The sequence below is a fragment of the Suricata suricatta genome, chromosome 16 (genome assembly GCF_006229205.1).
Source record: "Suricata suricatta isolate VVHF042 chromosome 16, meerkat_22Aug2017_6uvM2_HiC, whole genome shotgun sequence".
NCBI lineage: Eukaryota > Metazoa > Chordata > Mammalia > Carnivora > Herpestidae > Suricata > Suricata suricatta.
In genome coordinates this window covers 16792954-16812913 of record NC_043715.1, presented here as the reverse complement: position 1 = coordinate 16812913, position 19960 = coordinate 16792954, and positions in this window count along the sequence as shown.

Genomic DNA, 19960 nt, shown 5'->3' with positions numbered 1-19960 from the left:
GCTGGCACCCTGTGCTGCTCCTTGCTTGGGAGGATGATCCTGCGTTATGACTTATAATATGGAAAAATGGAAAACAAGTTACATGCCCCAAAACAGGACGCAGACCAGATAAATCATGGTATACTTCCTGGAAGAGATACTCTGAAATCATTAAATATGAGACTGGGGCGAACTTTCAATGGTATAAAAGTGTTCACAACAATTTTAAGTGAAAAGTCCAGGTTCAAAAATAGTATTACTCACTATACAAGTCAATTTATATAAAGCACAAAATCAGGCAAAATTAACCTCTGTTTTAAAGGTCAAGTTAGTGGTTACTCTTGGATTGGAGGGTGGTCAGGGACTGACAGAGGGCACAAGGTGTTTCTGGGGCAGGTCGTGTTTCGTCCCTTATTCTGGGTGTTGGTGACATATGTGTTCACTTATGCTCTGTTCACTTTTCTGTTTAAATGAAAATTTTAAAACATAACATGACTATGTGATACGAATTTTTAAAATATGTATGTATATATTTGCATAGAAAAAAGACTGGAGGGAACCAAATTGAGGAACATTTTGTAAACTAATTGGGCTGTATGTCAAGGTCAAAAAAGACAAAGGCTGAGACACTAGTCCGTTTTATTTATTTTTTTAATTTATTATTTTTTTTTAGTGTTTTATTTATTTTTGATACAGAGAGAGACAGAGCATGAAAGGGGGAGGGGTAGAGAGAGAAGGAGACACAGAATCCGAAACAGGCTCCAGGCTTTGAGCTAGCTGTCAGCACACAGCCCCATGCGGGGCCCGAACCCACGAACGTGAAATCTGACCTGAGCCGAAGTCGGAGGCCCAACTGACTGAGCCACCCAGGCGCCCCAACTAGTCCCTTTTAAAGGAGGCTAAAATATTATGACAACTATAGGCAAAGCAAGATCCGAGTTTAGATACTGGATTGGGAAAGAATTCTGTATATATATATATATATAATATATATATGATATAATATACACACACACACACACACACAAAGCTGATTGATTGGTTTAAATATGGACTGTAGATTAGTACCGTTAATAATAGTACTGTTGCAATATTAAATGGCCTAAGTTTGCCAATTGGTCTGTGGTTATGGATGGACATCTCTTAGGAAACACACACTGACGTATTTAGGGGTTAAAGGCCATGATGTCTCCAATTTAATCCCAGATTGATCAGAAAAATGCACATGCCCATATAAATATTTATATGGAGAGAGAAAATGAAAAGCAAAGGGTAAACAACTGGTTAATATAAGTAAAGAGTTTCTGGAAGTTATTTGCACTATTCTTGCACCTTTTCTGCAAGTTTGAAATTATATCAAAATTATAAATTACCAAAAAAGGAAGGGAGGAGGACAGTACAGGAACTAATACTCTTCTGGGAATAGTACTAAAGAAATAAAATAGGAGAAAGATAAGTTTTTTCAAATAGTCTTTCTTTTTTTTAAGTTTTTATATGTAGTTTATCATCAAATTGGTTTCCATATAACACCCAGTGCTCTTCCTCACAAGTGCCCTCCTCCATGACCATCGCCCCCTTCCCCTTTCCCCTTCCGCCCTCAGTTCCTTTTCTGTATTCAAGAATCTCTTTTAAAAGTGATGAAACACTGGTACTCTTTCCTGAAAGTGAAAGAAGAGGGAGGGCAGTATACCAAGCACCAGCTGTGTCCAGGTGGTACTGTGACCCAGTGGTCACAAGCAAGGCCTCTGGCACTAGGTAGCTTGGATTGAAGCCACACTCCGCTGTTTACTAGATGTGACACCCTGGGTGAGTTACACTCTCTGTGTCCCTATTTCCGCCCCTCCCCAATGTCATGGGGATAGCAATTTGGGGTAGCCGCACGAGTCATTGGAGTAGAAAGCATTTGTGAGTGTGGACTCTTGTTCCGAGGCTCATGTAGGTATTAGCCACTAAGATTGGTTATGGGCGAAATAGTTTATGTACTTCTTAATTGAAATATATTAGTTTCAGGTGTACAACATAATAATTCAGTATTTGTACATACTGTGAAATGATCACCAAAGTCCAGCCGACATCCATCATGATACATAGTTACAGTTCTTTTTCTTGTGATGAGAACTTTTAAGATCTCCTTCCTTAGCAACTTTCAAATATATAATACAGTATTAACTATAGTCATCATATGTATAGTACATTACAGCCCCAAGACTTACTTACCTTCTAACTGAAAGTTTGTGTCTTCACCCATTTTGCCCACCCTGCCTCTGGCAACCACCTATTTTTACTCAATGTCTATGAGTTTGATTTTGGGTTTTTTGGGGTTTTTTTTTTTAGATTCCACATTATTGGTGAGATCATACAGAATTTGTCATTCTCTGACTTATTTGACTTAGCAAAATGCCCTCAGACTGTGTGTTTTTTAAACTCCATAACATGATCACACAGTAATTTTGTTTTTGTTTTATTTTATTTAAAAAGTTTTTAATGTTTATTTATTTTTGAGAGAGAAAGAGACAAAGCATGAGCGGGGGAGTGGCAGAGAGAGAGAGAGAGAGAGAGAGAGAGAGAGACAGAATCCGAAGAAGGCTCGAGGCTCTGCGAGATCATGACCTGAGCCAAAGTTAGATGCTTAACCGACCAAGCCACTTAGGGGCCCCAATTTTATTTTTTAATTTTTAAATATTTATTCATTTTTGAGAGAGAGAGAGAAAAAGGGTGGAGGGGCAGAGAGAGAGAGAGGGACAGAGGATCTGAAGCTGGCCCTGCACTGACAGCAGCGAGCCTGATACATGACTCAAAGGATCCAAGCCAAAGTCCGACGCCAAACCGACTGAGCTAGCCAGGTACCCTGGAGTAATTTTGTAATCAGAGCAACAAAATGTGACATAAAAAATATCATTAATAGGGGCACCTGAGTGGCTCAGTCAGTTAAGCATCTGACTTTGGCTCAGGTCATGATCTCACAATCTGTGTGTTCGAGCCTTGCGTTGGGCTCTGTGCTGACAGCTCAGAGCCTGGAGCCTGTCTTCGGATTCTGTGTTTCCCTCTCTCTCTGACCCTCCCTGTTCATGCTTTCTCTCTCTTTCAAAAATAAATTTTATAAAAAACATTTAAAAAGTTAAAAAATATATCATTAATATTTTTTAGAGGATGAGGGGAGATGCCTTTCCAATGTCTCAGTTTTTCTGTTTTCAGGCCTCCCTTTCTCTCTCCCCTCCACTAACCCGCCCCATCCCCCTTCTCTCTGCCCACCAGATTGCATTCCTCACTTTTCCCTCGCAAAGAACTGTAATTAAGCTCTGACTCTGTAATTGCCTTTTCATGGTTGCCCATCTGAAATCACGGTCCTGCTTAGCCTGGTTTCCATCTCCTCAGTGTGGGAAGAGGAGGGCAGTTTCGGCATAGCCCAGGATGGGCCTGTGCTCTAAGAATGATATGACCTCTCTGTTGAATATTTGCTCTGTGTGTGCTGGGCACACTGCGTGTACTCTGCTTCTTCCCTGCATAACCTGTGTAATCCTCACAACAACCTGTGAAGAAACTGAGGCTAGGGGAGGTACAGTAAATCACCCAAAGATTTTGCAAGGCAGCTTATGGACCTGGTGTTTAAACCCAGTTTGATCTGGCTTCAAAACTGGGAGGTAATTCTCTTGCCACCTCAAGTGACATGTATATTCTGAACTCCCCACACTGGGCACCAATGTTCTGGTGGTAGTTTGATATAAAAACTGGCCATCCTGACCTTTCCAGGTGTCCTTACCCTTTATAATATGACTTTGCACCTCCTCCCTCTAAAAGGTAGGGTCTATTTCTGTAGCCTTTGAATCCAGACCCACCTTAGAATGCCGTGGTAGTGATGGTGTGCCACATGTGGGCCCCAAGAAACCTTGCGTCCTCCTGCTTTTTCTCTTGGTACCTTGCCTCTTCTATGAAAACAAGCCCAGGCTAGACTGCTGAGCATCATGACCCAGCCACTCTTGCTGCCTGGCCAAAAGCCAGACGTGTGAATGAGGCCGGCCTAGACCCACGAGCCGGTGGCAGCCTGCTTGCTGGCTGACTGTAATACATGAATGGACTCAGTAGAGATGAGACAAGCCCACTCAGATCAGCAGAACTGTCCAGCTGGGCCGCAGATTTGCAAGGAATTGTTTCAAGCCACCGAGTTTTGGGATGGTTTATTATACAGTAATAGCTAACCAATACAGCCCTTTAGAGAGGGGACAAGGTGGGAGCCGTTGGGATGACCCCAGTGTTCCAATGAAAGACCGCACTTAGCAAACATCTATTTAATGCTTGCTGCGTGCTGAGCATTTTAATTTAATTCTCACAACAACATTATGGGGGAGGTTCTTCTATTTTTCCCATTCTATAAATGAAGGGACTGAGGCAGAGAGGTAAATAATTTGCTCAGGATCTCACAGCTGGGAAATGGAAGGCATTCAGTCACTTAATAAGATGTAGAAAGTAGAGTCCAGAAAGCCCCCTTGTGAACCTACTGGAGGCAGAAGATGGGCGTTCAGAAACCTGATGATAGAGGCATTTCCCCACTGAGCCAGAGGGGTAGTACTTTGAGGAAACGGGTTCTTTAAAGGGAGAATGATGATGGTAATTCAATTTATAAATATTGTATATGTTTTAAAATTTTCTTTTCATTTATTTTTGAGAGACAGAGTGTTAGAGAGTGTGAGAGGGAGGGGCAGAGAGAGAAGGAGACACAGAATCTGAAGCAGACTCCAGGTTCTGAGCAAGCGTTTAGCACAGAGCCCAACGTGGGGCTTGGACCCACAAGCCGTGAGATCATGACCTGAGCCCTAGTCAGAGGCTCAACTAACTGAAACACCCAGGTGCCTCAATGTTGTATATGTTTTAAACCTTATTTATATTTATTACATAAATAAAAATCTCCGCAGAGGCCAGTGAATAAAAAGTAGACCAGGGGGCACAATGTTAGATACTGTATTAGTCAAGGTTCTCCAGGGAAATGGAACCAATAGAATGTGAATATATATAGAAAGAAATTTCTCTTAAGGAATTGGCTTACACAATAGCAAAGGCTTGGGGAGTCAAAAATCTGCTGGGGAAACCAGTTTGCTGGAGACACAGGAAAGATTGGCAGTTCAAGTCCAAAGGCAGTCTGCTGGCAAACCCGGAAGAGCCAGTGTTGCAGAGGAAATCCAAGGGCAGTCTGATGGCAGAATTTTCCTTTTGCTCAGGGGACGTCAGCCATTTGTTTTGTTCAGGCCTTCAGCTGATGGGATGTGGACCACCCAAATTATGTAGAATAGTCTGCTTTACTCAAAGTCCACTGAGTTAAATGTAAACCTCATTCAAAAACACCATCTCAGAAACATCCAGAATAATGTTAGGTCAAATCTGGGCACCACTGGCCTAGAAGTTGACTCATAAAATTAACGCCAAGAGAATTACGCCAAAAATTACGCCGAGAGAGGTTAATGCCAGTGAGAAGCACGGTCAGAGCTAGCAGAGGAGTGACCTCTCGACTGGAGACTTGGAAGCTGTTGGCTGCTAGCATGGATTTAATGCAACAGAGAAGTCCAAGTTAGCCCGTGCAGGCTGAGGAAGGAGGAGAGAGGGACCGCAGCGTGGGCAGAAGCTCTTTTGTGAAGGGGAAGCATGCTATGAAGTAGGAGCTCAAGAAAAAGTGGGGTTGAAGGAGGACTACTTAGTTTGCCTAAATGATTGTTAATTTTGAGAGAGAGAGAGAGAGAGAGAGAGAGAGAGAGAGAGAGAGTGAGCGAGCATGACAGGGAAGGGACAGAGAGAGAGGGAGAGAATCCCAAGCAGGCTCCATGCTGTCAGTGCAGAGCCCAATGTGGGGCTCCATCTCACAAACCGTGAGATCATAACCTGACCAATCAAGAGTTGGTCACTTAATCAGTTGAGGCACCCAGGAGTCCCTAGAGTAGTGTGTTTTTCAATCAGTGGGTTTTATCCTTTATCAGGCCAATTTAATGAGCAATGACTAGCACTTAAAAAGGAAAGAAAGAAATAGAACAAAAAAGAAACAATAGAACACTTGAGTACGCGTTGTTTCATGAAACTTGGGTATTCTGACTTCTAACACCATAGATTAGTTTTGCCTATACTTGGATTTATGTAAATGGAATCATAATGCCATGTACCCTCCTGTGTCTGGATTCTTTCACTCCATGTTATGTCTGAGATTCATCCATGTTACTTCATGTTGCTGTAGCCCATTCATCTCATTGCTGTGCAGTATTCCACTGAGTGACTGCATCAGTTGATTTATCCATTCTACTGTCGATGCCCTTGAAGAGTGTGCAGTCTTGGCAGCAGCCCAACAAATGAATGGATAATGTGCAGCAGGTGTTGTTATCTGAGTCACCAGGCCCTACCCACCTGGGGGGAAAGATAGAGCTGCCATGATATGTTTGAGATGCAGAATAGGGAGGATTTGGATCATAGGGGATAAGGACATGACCAGAAAGGTAGATGCTTCCTGAAGATCTTGTAGCTCCTTGGGATTACCTTTATCCTGCTGTTTACTATGTATTCTAGAAAATGTCTGTTCATCTCTCTGACTCCCCACTAGATGGTGGAGGAGGCCACATCTTACTCTTGCAGAATCCATCACTGCACCAAGCCTGTGGCTGGCACACAGCGGGCACTCAGGAAATGCCTGTTGAACTGGACTAGGTTTGGGCCAGTTTAGGCGAGCCTTCATTACCAGGAGTCAGGACTTAATACTCAAAGGTGATGGGAGCCATAGAAGGTTTTTGAGCATGAGAAGGTCATAATCTGAAAAGTGTTTGAGAAAAATTAACTGAGCAGCAGCAGTGAGGAGGAGGATGTTTGGAAAGGGGAAAACTGCAGGCTGGGGTGCGGGTGGGGGCACGGGGGCTGGTTCAGAAGTTAAGCTGTTCCAGAATTGAATAAGGACCTAAATTAGGGTAGTGGAGGAGGGAACAGAGAGGAGAGGACCAGCTTGGGCCACATTGTTTTTGTCAAAATACAGAATATGATCTCACTTTTATAAAACCATGTATTATTTGTGTGTATTTTTTAAAATATAATATGTACAAAGCATCTTATAAATCTCTAAGCTTGACAATAGTCAAAGAGGCTTCAGAGGAAATGGTGTGGGTGGATGTGTGTTTTTTAAAATAAGACCATGTACTTTTCATCTGTACAAAAACCCTGTGAGGGAGGATGTTGTTAGCTTCACTTTACCAGTAAAGAAACTAAGGCTCAGAGAGAGTTTTAATCCCTTGCTCAAGACCACACAACCAGTATTCTTATCACTTCACTGGGTTTTCCGTAGAGATACTCTGAAGGAATAATCAAAGAGACTTCATGATTAATTAGAGGGGGCGGGGGGAAGAGGGGAAGAAGAGAGGAAGGGATTAAAAATGACTGGGACATTTTGAGCCTGACCGAGTGGGAAATGATCAGTAAGACAGGAGGGAGTACTCAGTTATTAGGGGAAGGTGTAAGCCTAAGGAATGAATATCCAGTGATGGAACTTGGTGCATCACATCAGGACTCAGAGGAAAGTCCCTAAGCAGACTTCTTACTAGCTGGCCCTGCCATTGAGCACCAGAAGTCCCCTAGCAACTGGACATTTTCAAGAGAAAAAAAAATTCAACCCCATACTTCCAGGTAAGTGGTATGTTCCTCTGGGTACTTGGGTCCTTCTGCATCAGCAGATTGTACTTTCTGTGCCTCCATGTGGCCTGATTGATTGACCAGGCTTAAAAGGCCTGCTGTGGAATTTGAGATCTCAGGCTTCCAGCCTCTATAGGTCATCAGCAAAGACCCAAAGGCCTGGCTTGAACGCAAGGTTATTATTCACCCACGAAGACATTATAAACCACAAGAACACAAGCCCAGCAGACAGGAATGGCTGCCCAGCTCGCTGGGCACACTGTGTCCTCATCTGTCCATCCAGCATGATTCATAATTAAATCTGTGGCAGGCAGGAGGCAAACTGGAATTTTGTGTAAACTGGTGTTGGGGAAGCACTTTGACAACAATTAATCTCAAAGTTCTAGAACTCCAGACCTTGAAATGCTTGTGGCATTCAGAGTTGAGGCTGTTTCTCTCCATCCCTCCCTGGGACCATCCTTTGGGAGGGAGATGACCCAAAGGGGCAAAAAAGGTTGGGTCACTGGGTCTATTAGTTAGAGTTCTCTAGAGAAACATAACTGATAAGATAGATATATATAGAACAAGATTTATTATGAGGGATTGGCTCATGCATTTGTAGAGGCTGAGAAGTCCCACAGTCTGCTGTCCTCAGGCTGGGGCCCCGGAAAGCTGGTGATGTCGTTCTAGTCCAAACCCAAAGTCCTGAGAAGTGGGGGAAGGGCAGTGATGTAAGTCCCAGTCTGACAAGTCCAGGGGATTGAGAACCAGGAGCACAGATATCTGACAGCAGACGATGGATGTCTCCAGCTCCAACAGAAAGCAGAGTCACCCTTTCTCTGCCTTTGTGTTCCATTCAGGCCCTCAGTGAACTCGATGATGTCCGCCAGCCTTGGTGAGGACAGTCTTCCTTGCTCAGTCTACTGACTCAAATGCTAATCTCTTCCAGAAACACCCTCAGAGACACATTTAGAAATAATATTTAACCAGCTATGTGGGCATTCCTTAGCCAGGTCAGGCTGACACAAAATTAACCATCGGGACACCTGGGTGGCTCAGTCAGGTTGAGTATCTGAGTCTTGATCTTAGCTTATGTCAGGATCTCGTGGTTCATGGGATCAAGCCCTGAGCCGGGCTCTGCGCTGAGAGTGGGTAGCCTGCTTGGGATTTTCTCTCCCTCTCTCTCTGCCCCTCCCCTGCTGGTACACATGCTCTCTTTCTGTCTCTCAAAATAAATAAAAATAAACTTAGTTAACCATCACACTAGGTAAGGGTTAGGTTTAAACTAAATCTTAAACTGTGGGACTGGAGATGCCATATTCTCAGGATCCATGTATTTCCAGTTGAGTATATCATGAAAAAAGAAAGCCAGCATGTGAGCAAAGTACATAAAGAATTCACAAAAGGAAATTCAAGTGGTATGTAACCATATTACATGGTCACCGTATTGTACAACTCCAGGGGGCAGCATTCACACTGAATACTGAATTTTTGTGCACCGAGATGCACATTGTGGTGGTAAGAGAGGATGCTCAACTTCTCCATAATAAGAGAAATGCCAATTCAAACAATAAGGTACTGCTTTTCATGTATTAGATTAGCAAAGCTCAAAGAGTTGGTAAGTTCCGTGTTGGAGGGAGTGTAGTCTGGTGTCACCTCTCGGGAAGGTGTAGTGGATTGGCTCTCTCAGATTGATTCGTTCCACCCTCTTCTAGCTGGAGAGGGAGGGAAGCTAACCGCTACACTTCCCATACTCCCTTGCAGTGAGGGTTCCATTCTCAATGAATAAGACCTCTGATGCTCCAATCCGTCTGCATTTAGTGTTCTTCGTGTTCTGCCTGCTGGCTCTTCTACTAGGTGTGTAGTCCTATCTCGTGGTTTTAATTTGTATTTCCCTGGGGCACTTGGGTGGTTCAGTTGGTTTAGCTTCTGACTTCAGCTCAGGTCATGAGCTCACAGCTCAGCTTGTGAGTGCAAGCTGTGCATCGGGCTCTGTGCTGACAGCTCAGACCCTGAAGCCTGCTTCAGATTCTATGTCTCCCTCTCTCTCTGCCCCTTCTCATGCTCTCTTTCTCTTTCTCTCTTAAAAATAAATAAGCATTAAAAATTTTTTTTATTTGTATTTCGCTGAAGACGGGATGTAATGCATCTTTTCAAATGCTTATTTTCCAGCTGTATACCTTTTCAAGTCTTTTGCCTATTTCTTAATTGGGCCATTTGTTTTCTCATTGAATTTTAAGAGTTTTTATGTATTTTGGATCATAGTTCTTTATCAGGTATGTCTTTTGCAGATGCAGTCTTTGACTTTTCCTTATCTTCAAGGAGTCTTTCACAGAACAGATATTTTTAAATTAATTTTTTATTAAAAATGTTTTTTACATGTTTTATTTACTTTTGAGAGAGAGGGGGGGAGACTGTGAGCAGAGGAGCATCAGAGAGAGAGAGGGAGACACAGAATCCGAAGACAGGCTCCAGGCTCTGAGCTAGCTGTCAGCACAGAGTCTGACGTGGGGTTCGAACCCATGAACTGTGAGATCATGACCTGAGCTGAAGTCGGACACTCAACCAACTGAGCCACCCAGGTGCCCCAGACATTTAAAATTTTAATGATGCCTAGCTTATCAATTCTTTCTTTCATAGATTATGCCTTTGGTATTGTATGTAGAAGGTCATTACTGGGGTGCCTGGCTGGCTCAGTCAGTGGAGCATGCTACTCTTAATCTTGAGGTCATGTGTTCAAGCTCCACCTTAGGGGTAGAGTTTACTGAGAGAGAGAGAGAGAGAAGTCATTGCCAAAGTCGAGGGCATCCAGATTTCCTCCTATGTGATCTTCTAAGAAGGATTTATAGTTTTACATTTTACCCTTATGTCTATGATGGATTTTGAGTCAATTTTTGTGAAGGGTGTAAGGTCTGTATTTCTTTCTTTGTTCCTTCCTTCCTTCCTTCCTTCCTTCCTTCCTTCCTTCCTTCCTCCCTCCCTCCCTCCCTTCCTTCCTTTCCCATGTGGATGTCCACTTGTCCCAGCACCATTTGCTGAAAAGACTCTTCTCCCTTGTGTTGCCTTTGCTCCTTTTCAAAGATCAATTGACTATATTTATGTGGGTCTATTTCTGGGCTCTCCATTCTGTTGTATTGATCTACTTGTCTGTGCTTTTGCTAATACCACACTGTCTTGATTATTGTAGGTTAATATTAAGACTTGAAGTTGTGTAGTATCAGTGCTCCAACTTTGTTCTTCTTCAACATTGTGTTAACCATTCTAGGTCTTTTTTGTGAGAAGAGAGATGATTCATTCTCAGAAATCCCAAATAAAAGCTGTGCTATCTAAGTAACAGGTTTTTAACCTATTGGAAATATGTATGAAACCCACTCCCCTCACACAATGGAGTCCAAAACCCTTAGACACTTCACTTCCTGATTCTTCCCCTCTCCCTTTCATGGGCTTATTTTTGTGGGCCTTGAAATGAGCATGCACCAAAGAACCAAGGGAGGAGGGACTGAAAGTCTGAGTCACCTCAGGGAATGTCCAATAAGATTACTTTTTGCCTTACATAGGCATAGGCCACGTCTGGGTAAGGCTGTAGCCTCCGTAGTACTGAGCCCATTCATGCCAGGAGATAAATTGTAGGCTGTGACTCTCTGACTGTGTCTGTCCATCAGACACCCAATCTTGCAAGAACATTTTTTTAATGTTTATTCATTTGAGAGAGAGAGAGAGAGAGAGAGAGCAAGAGCGAGCATGAGTGAGGGAGGGAGGGGCAGAGGGAGAGGGAGACACAGAATACCAGGCTCCAGGCTCTGAGCTGTCAGCATAGAGCCTGACATGGGGCTCAAACCCACAAACTATGAGATCATGAGCTGAGCTGAAGTCAGATGCTCAAGTGACAGAGCCATCCAGGTGCCCCACATTAACTGATTTTTGATTGTTGAACCAGCTTTGCATACCTGGGATAAATTTCATTATATACAATTCTTATACATTGGTGGATTTGACTTGCAAATATTTTGTTGATATTACAAATATGTCCATGAGAGATATCTGTCTTTAGTTTTCTTGTAATGTCTTCGTCTAGTTTTGGTATTAAAGTAATATTGGCCTCATAGAATGAGTTCAGAAGTATTCCCTTTGCTTCTGTCTTCTGGAAAAGATTGTGGTGAGTTGGTATAATTTCTTCCTTAAATGTTGGATAGTATTCACTAGGGAACACATCTGAGTATGATGTTTTCTGTTCTGAAAGGTTATTGACTATTGATTCCATTTTTTACATAATTTTTTTAACATTTGTTTATTTTTGAGAGACAAGGAGACACAGATCATGAGCAGGGGAGGGGCAGAGAGAGAGGGACACACAGAATTAGAAGCAGGCTCCAGGCTCTGAGCTAGCTGTCAGCACAGAGCCCAAAACGGGGCTCGAACCCACGAACTGTGAGATCATGACCTGAGCTGAAGTCGGACACTCAACTGACTGAGCCACCCAGGTGCCCCTGGTTCCATTTTTAAAAATTGATATAGAGCTATTCAGATGAGTTTTAGTAGGTGCCTTTCAGGGAATTGGTTAATTTCATTTAGTTATCATATTTGTGGACATAGGCTTGTTTACAGGTTTCCTTGATTAATATCCACAGGATCTGTAGTAATGTCCCCTCATTCACTTCTATTATGAGCAATCTGTACTCTCTCCTCTTTTCTTAGCCTGGCTATAGGCCTATTGATTTTTTTGATCTTTTCAAAGAACCAACTTTGGTTTTATTGATTTTCTCTTTGATTTCCTGTTTTTAATTTCAGTGATTTCTGCTCTGATTTTTATTATTTCTTCTCCTTATTTTGGATTTAGTATTTTCTTTTATTTTTCTACTTTCTTCTTTTTTTAATTTTTTAAATGTTCGATTTATTTTTGAGACAGAGCATGAGCGGGGAGGGGCAGAGAGAGAGGGAGACACAGAATCAGAAGCAGGTTCTAGTCCCTGAGCTGTCAACACAGAGCCCGATGCGGGGCATGAACCCATGAATGTGAGATCATGACCTGAGCTGAAGTCGGAGGCTCAACCAACTGAGCCACCCAGGCGCCCCTTATTTTTCTACTTTCTTAAGGTGGAAATTTAGATGATTGATTTTAAATCTCTCTTCTTTTCAATATATGATTCAATACTATAAGTTTCCCTTTAAGTACTACTTTTGCTGTATCCCACAAATTTTGATATGTTGTTTTCACTTTTTTAGTTCAAAATAATTTATTTGCTTATGTATTTTTCCTTTTTACATTTATTTCTTTTTTGAGAGATTGAGTGAGACAGAGAATGAGCAGGGAGGGTCAGAGAGAGGAGGAGACACAGAATCTGAAGCTGTCAGCCCAGAGCCTGACATGGAGCTCGAACCCACCAACTGTAAGATCATGACCTGAGCCAAAGTCGGATGCTTAATCAATTGAGCCACTCAGGTGCCCAGTTCAAAATATTTTAAAATTTACCTTGAGATTTCTTCTTTGACTCATCTCTAAGTTTTGGGGGATTTTACAGCTATCTCTCTGTTATTGATATCTCATTTTAATTTCATGTGGTCTGATAGCAGACATAGTATTGTTTCTATGATTTTAAATGTATTAAGGCGTATTTTATGGCTCAGAATGTGGCCCATCTTGGTGAATATTCCATGTGAGCTTGAGAAGATGTGCATTCTGCTGTTGTTGGATGAAGTAGTCTATAGATATCCATTATATCAGTTGACTGATGGTAATGTTGAGTTCAACTGTGTACTGACTTATTTTCTGACTGCTGGGTCTATCTATTTCTTTTTGTTGTTGTTCTTATATAAACCCATTTTTATAGGCTAGCAATGTTTCAAATGGTGGAGTTTATATCTTCACTTATTGCTGCTTTGATGTTCTCTTTTTAAAATGTTTATTCATTTTGAGAGAGAGAGAGAATGCCAAGCAGGTTCCACACTGTCAGTGCAGAGCCCAATGTGGGGTTCCATCTCATCAACTGCAAAATCATGACCTCAGCCGAAATCAAGAGTCTGATGCTTAACTGACTGAGCCATCCAGGAGCCCGAATGCTCTTTCTTTATTTATGCAGATCTGCGCTTCTGACCTATATAAATTTCCTTCTCTCTAAAGAAACTCTTTTAACATTCCTTGCAAGGCAGGTCTCCTGGCAGCGAATTCTCAATTTTTGTTTGTCTGAGAAAAACCTTATTTCTCCTGTACTTTTTTTTTTCTTTTTGAGAGAGAGCACAAGCAGAGGAGGGGCAGAAAGAGGGGAACAGAGGATCAGAAGCAGGCTTTGCATTGACAACAACCATGGGATCATGACCTGAGCTGAAGTTGGATGCTCCATTGACTGAGCCACCCAGGTGCCCCCATTTCTTTTTCACTTTTGAAGGATAATTTCACTGCATACAGAATTCTAAATTGGTGGAGTTTTTCTCTCAACACTGTCAATATTTCACTCCACTCTCTTCTTGTTTGAATGGTTTCTGAGGAGAAACCTAACTTTGATCCTCAAGGTATTTTTTTCTCTGTCTTCTTTTAGGATTCACCTTCTTACTTTCTACTTTTTATTCTTTATCTTTGACTGTCTATAGTTGGAAGATGATCTTCCTTGGTGTAGCTCTCTGGGGGCATTTATTCTATGTGGTGTTCTCTGAGCTTCCTGGTTCTGTGGTTTGGTATCTGACACTAATTTAGGGGAAATTCTCAGGCATTATTGTTTCAAAGATTTCTTTTGTTCCTTCTTTTCTTCTCCTTCTGGCATTCCCGTTTACATGTCTGTAACACCTTTTGTAGTTGTCTCACAGTTCTTGGATATTAGGAGGGGTTTTCCCACTCTTTTTCTTTTTTCTTTTTAGTTTTTGAAGTTACTACTGAAATATCTTCAAGCTCAGCGATTCTTTCCTCAGCTGTGTCCAATCTACTAATAAGCCATCAAAGGTATTCTTCATTTCTTCGTTACTGTTAGTTTTTTTTTTTTAATGTTTGTTTATTTTTGAGAGAGACTGAGACAGAGTGGGAGCAGGGCAGGGGCAGAGACTGATGGAAACACAGAATCTGAAGCAAGCTCTAGGCTCTGGACTGTCAGCTTAGAGCCCATTATGGGCCTCGAACTCACAAACCATGAGATCATGACCTGAGCTGAACATTATTTAAAGTGAAAAAAAGCCAGTCAGTAAAGACCACATACTGTACAATTCCATTTAGATGAAATATCCAGAAAAGGCATGTCTACAGAGATAGGAACAAATTGGTGGTGAGGAGTCTGGGAGGAAATGAGAACTGCTAAGGGGCACAGAGCTGCTTTTTAGGAGTGATGGAAATAAGATTGATTATGGGGATGGTCGTTCAAGTCTGTGAATGTACAAAAAAAATCGTGAATTGTGCACTTTAAATTGGGGAACTGTATGGTAGATTAGTTATATCACAGATAAAGCTCTTATTTCTTAAAAGCTTAAAAGAAAAACACAGAGCCCAGTTTCCCTAAGGGGGCTGTTACTGCAGAACCCTCATGTGAGCATGTGTCACGACCGGACACTGAGACCAATCAGACCACAAATGACTCCAGCCAATCGCACTTGGTGATGGTTGGTCACGCTCTGGTCACACGGAGCTGTTGGTACTTAATACCAATCACGGGAACTTGGGCTGACGAAGCTAATTACACATTGCATATATAGCAGTGGCTACGGGCACAGGCTCTACAATGAACAAACCTAATTTTGAACCTTGGCTCTCTGTGTGATGACCACTGGCAAGTTAACCTCTCTTGGCCTCAGTTTCCTCATGTGTAAATTAGAGATGGTAATACCTGCCCTGTAGGGAGGTTAAGGGGATTAAGTGAAATACTACTGTAGAGCAATTAGCACAGTGCCTACAACTAGGTGAAGAATCAGTAAGTGGTAGCTAGCATCATGATTAATAATGTGTGTAAATGCTGAGCACAGTGCCTGGCATATAGGAAGTGCTCAAAACATAACATAAAAGTTATACTTTTTACCAGAAAAATGTTTATGAGACAGAATAAACTTTACAGACAGGTTGTTTCAAGACCAAAGAAATGACTTTGGAAGCCTGCTACGTGCTCTGCACCTGGCTTTCATCTAGCTCCACTGCGGCAAATACTCACATAGCCTAAAGCACTGGGCTCTGCCCTAGGAGCCTCTTACCACATCCACCGCCTCACTAATGAGCAAGTCCGAGCTTCCGGGAGCTTCTAGGAGAAATTTCCAACTAAGAAACTGGAACTTATGATGAGGATCCAGAACATGAAACAACATTGACCCTCCAAAGCCTAAGCTGAGACAGGGAGCTATAAAGGAAACTCAGAATAGAAAATAATTGCAGTTGGTTACCCCAGGAATGCAGAGGCATTTCAACAACAGAAAACCCATTAATGTAATACATATACCACTAAGGGAGAAAATGTGATCATCTCAATAACTGCAGGAAAAAGTAGGTGCTAAAATCCAATACTCATTTATGATTAAACATTAGTAAACCAGAATTAAAGAGAAAGTCCTGTTCCTGACATACGTGTCAAATGGCATACATAATGATGAAACAATAGAACTATTTCCAAACTAGGAACAAGGCAAGGATGCTGGCTATTATTCTTACTATTTGATACTGTAATAGTAGCCAACTGATTTTCAACAATGATCCCAAAACTACCCAACAGGGAAAGAATAATCTTTCTAGCAAATGGTACTGGATACCCAAATGAATGAAGGTGGACCCTTACCTCATACCATATACAAGAATGAACTAAAAACTGGATTAAAATGAATTTCGCTCTACATGCAAGAGCTAAAACTGTAAAACTTTTCGAAGAAAACATAAGTGTAAATTGCCAAAACCTGGGATTAGGCAATGATTTCTTCAATATAACACAAAAAGCATGAGCAACCAAAGAAAAAATAGATAAACTGGACTTCATAGAAATAAAAATTTGTGTGTTTTATTTTTTTAATGTTTATTTATTTTGAGAGGAAGAGAGCACATGTTGGGGAGGAGCAGAGAGAGAATCCCAAACAAGCCCCATGCTCAGCACGGAGCCTGACGCAGGGCTTGAACCCACAATCATGAGATCATGACCTGAGTAGATATCAAGAGTTGTATGTTCAATTGACTGAGCCACCCAGGCGCCCCATAACTTCTGTGTCTTTTTTTTTAAGGCTTATTTATTTTTGACAAAGAGAGAGATGGAACATGAGCAGGGGAGGGGCAGAGAAAGAGAAGGAGACACAGAATCCGAAGCAGGCTCCAGGATCCGAGCTGTCCACACAGAGCCTGACATTAGCTCAAACTCACCAACGGAGAGATCATGACCTGAGCTGAAGTCAGATGCTCAACCAACTGAGCCACCCAGGTGCCCCAAAACTTGTGTTTTTTTTAAAGGACACTATTGAGAAAGTGAAAAGACAACCCACAGAATGGGAAAAAATATTTGGACATCATATATTTTATTAGGGTCTATTTCCAGAATATATAAAGAATTCTTACAACTCAACAATAAAAAGAAAATCCATTTTAAAAAATGGACAAAGGAGGGGTGCTTGGGTGGCTCAGTGGTAAAGTGTCTGACTTCTGCTCATGTTATGATCTCACATTTTGTAAGTTCAAACTCCACATCAGGCTCTGTTCTGACAGCTTAGCCTATTTCAGATTCTGTGTCTCTCTCTCTTTCTCTACCTCTCCCCTGCTTATGCTCTGTCTCTTCCTGTCTCTCAAAAATAAATAAATGGTAAAAAAAATTTTTTTTTAATAAAAATAAAAATCGACAAAGCATTGGAGGCTGTTGCGGCCCTCCGTGACAATCCGAAAAGGGACCTGAGGCCAGGGAATGAGGAAGAAAGAGGAGACAGAGAGTCAGGGGACGGGAGGAACACTCAGAGCCATTGCACCAAAAGTGTTATGTTTTATTGGCAGTTTGCAGCTTTTATACAATAACAACAGGAGCTACTGTCAACTAAGCAGAACATAAAAACAGGCCAAGTTCCTTGTTTACCAGACTGTTTCCCTCATGTTCCTGCTTGCTGCAGCATTCTTCCCTATGGCCCCACGGAAGGGTGAGATCTCTCAAGGAGTAAGGTGGAGGAATTGTGGTAGAACCTTGTTTTTAAAGATCAGGTACTAACCATACCTTGGGCACTTAAACACATCAGGGGCACGTGTGCAGGGTGCACGGAAGAGTCCCGAGAACTTGTTGCTCTACTATAGGAGGTGCTTCCCCTTGACAAGAAGGGGAACTTCCTTCTAAGGAGCTATAGCTCGACCGGTCATTCCTCCCGTGCTGCCGCTTCCCACAGGAGGTGCCTGGTGGGCTCAATCAGAAGAGCATGTGACTCTTGATCTTGGGGTCATGAGTTCGAGACCATGTTGGGTGTGGAGATTCCTAAAATAAATAAAAACTTAAAGGATTTCAATAGACATTTTACTGAAGAAGTCATGCAACTGGCCAATAAACACATGAAAAAATGCTGGAAATCATTAGTCATTAGAGAAATGGAAATCTAAATCACAATGAAATAGCTCTTTACACCCATTAGAATGGCCATAATTTTTAAAATTCCTCTTGATTAAAAAAAAATTATTATGTTTTTTACTTATTTTTGAGAGACAGAGAGAGAGAGAGTGCAATCAGGGGAAGGTCAGAGAGAGAGGGAGACACAGAATCCGAAGCAGGCTCCAGGCTCGGAGCTGTCAGCACAGAGCCTGATGCGGGGCTCGAACCCACGAACTGTGAGATCATAACCTAAGCTGAAGCTGGATACTCAACCAACTGAGCCACCCAGGTGCCCCCCTCTTGGTTTTCTTTAAGATTTTATTTTTAAGTAATCTCTACATCCAATATGGGGCTCAAACTCACAACCCTGAGATCAAGAGTTGCATACTCACCAAATGAGCCAGCCATGTGACCCATTGCTGTACTTTTTTAAATAGAAGATAACAAGTATTGGCAAAGATGTGGGGGAAATCAGAAACTTTGTGAATTGATGGTAGAAATTATAAAATGAGGCTTTATATAAAATTATAAAACCACTATCTAAACCAGTTTGGCAGTTCCTCAAAAGGTTAAAATAGAGTTACCATACAACCCAACAATTCTACTCTGAGATATATATCCAAGAGAATTGCAAATGTGTGTTTGTACAAAAGTTTATGCATATTCATAGAAGCATTATTCATAGTAGCCAAAAAGCAGAAACAACATGAATGTCCATAAACTGATATGTATTCAACCACCATCAGTGGAATAGTACTCAGCTATATAAAAGAATGAAGTACTGATTCATGCTACAAATGTAGATGAACTTGAAAATATTATCCTAAGGCTAAGCAGCCAGATACAAGAGACCACATACCATGTATTGTCTGATTCCATTTATATGAAATGTCCAGAGTAGTTAAATATATAGGTGCTTTCCAAGGGCTGAGGAGGAGGGAAATGGAGATTTTCTACTAATGAGTTAGGGATTTCTTTTGGGGTTAATAAAAATGTTCCAGAATTAGATAATAGTGATAGTTTCACAGCCTAAAAACTCTTGAATTCACCACTTTATTTTTTACATATTTTTTAATTTTTAATGTTTATCAATTTTTGAGAGAGAATTTTTTTAAATTCCTCTTGATTTAAAAAATTTTTTATTATGTTTTTTATTTATTTTTGAGAGACAGGGAGAGATAGCATGATCATGAATGGAGGAGGATTAGAGAGAGAGAGGGAAACAGAATCCGAAGCAGGCTCCAGGCTCTGAGCTGTCGGCACAGAGCCTGACACAGGGCTTGAACTCATGAACCATGATATCATGACCTGAGCTGAAGTCAGACGCTTAACCAACTGAGCCACCCAGGCGCTTGCTTGTGCTCTCTCTGTCAAAAATAAACCTTAAAATAAATAAATAAATAAAATGCTGAGTTTTATGGTATGTGAATTACATTTCAATAAAAAAATATGACGTTAGAAAATCCATTTCCAGAAATTCTAGTTTTGGTACACTTTAGAAACACACACACTTCCCATACACCAGGGATATTAAGGATGGTTACTTTAGCGTTTTTAAAAATTTTTTTTTATTTTTGAGAGACAGAGGGCAAGCAGGGGAAGGTGAGAGAGAGAGAGAGAGAGAGAGAGGGAGATACAGAATCTGAAGCAGCCTCCAGCCTCTGAGGTAGCTGTCAGCACAGAGCCTGACGCAGGGCGCAAACTCATGAACCATGAGATCATGTCCTGAGCTGAAGCCGGACACTTAACAGACTGAGCCACCCAGGCACCCCAAGAATGGTTACTTTAGTAGATTCAAGGTGGCCACAAATTCTTTGCTTTCTCTCCATCAAAAGAGGGATCTATTTTCCCACTTT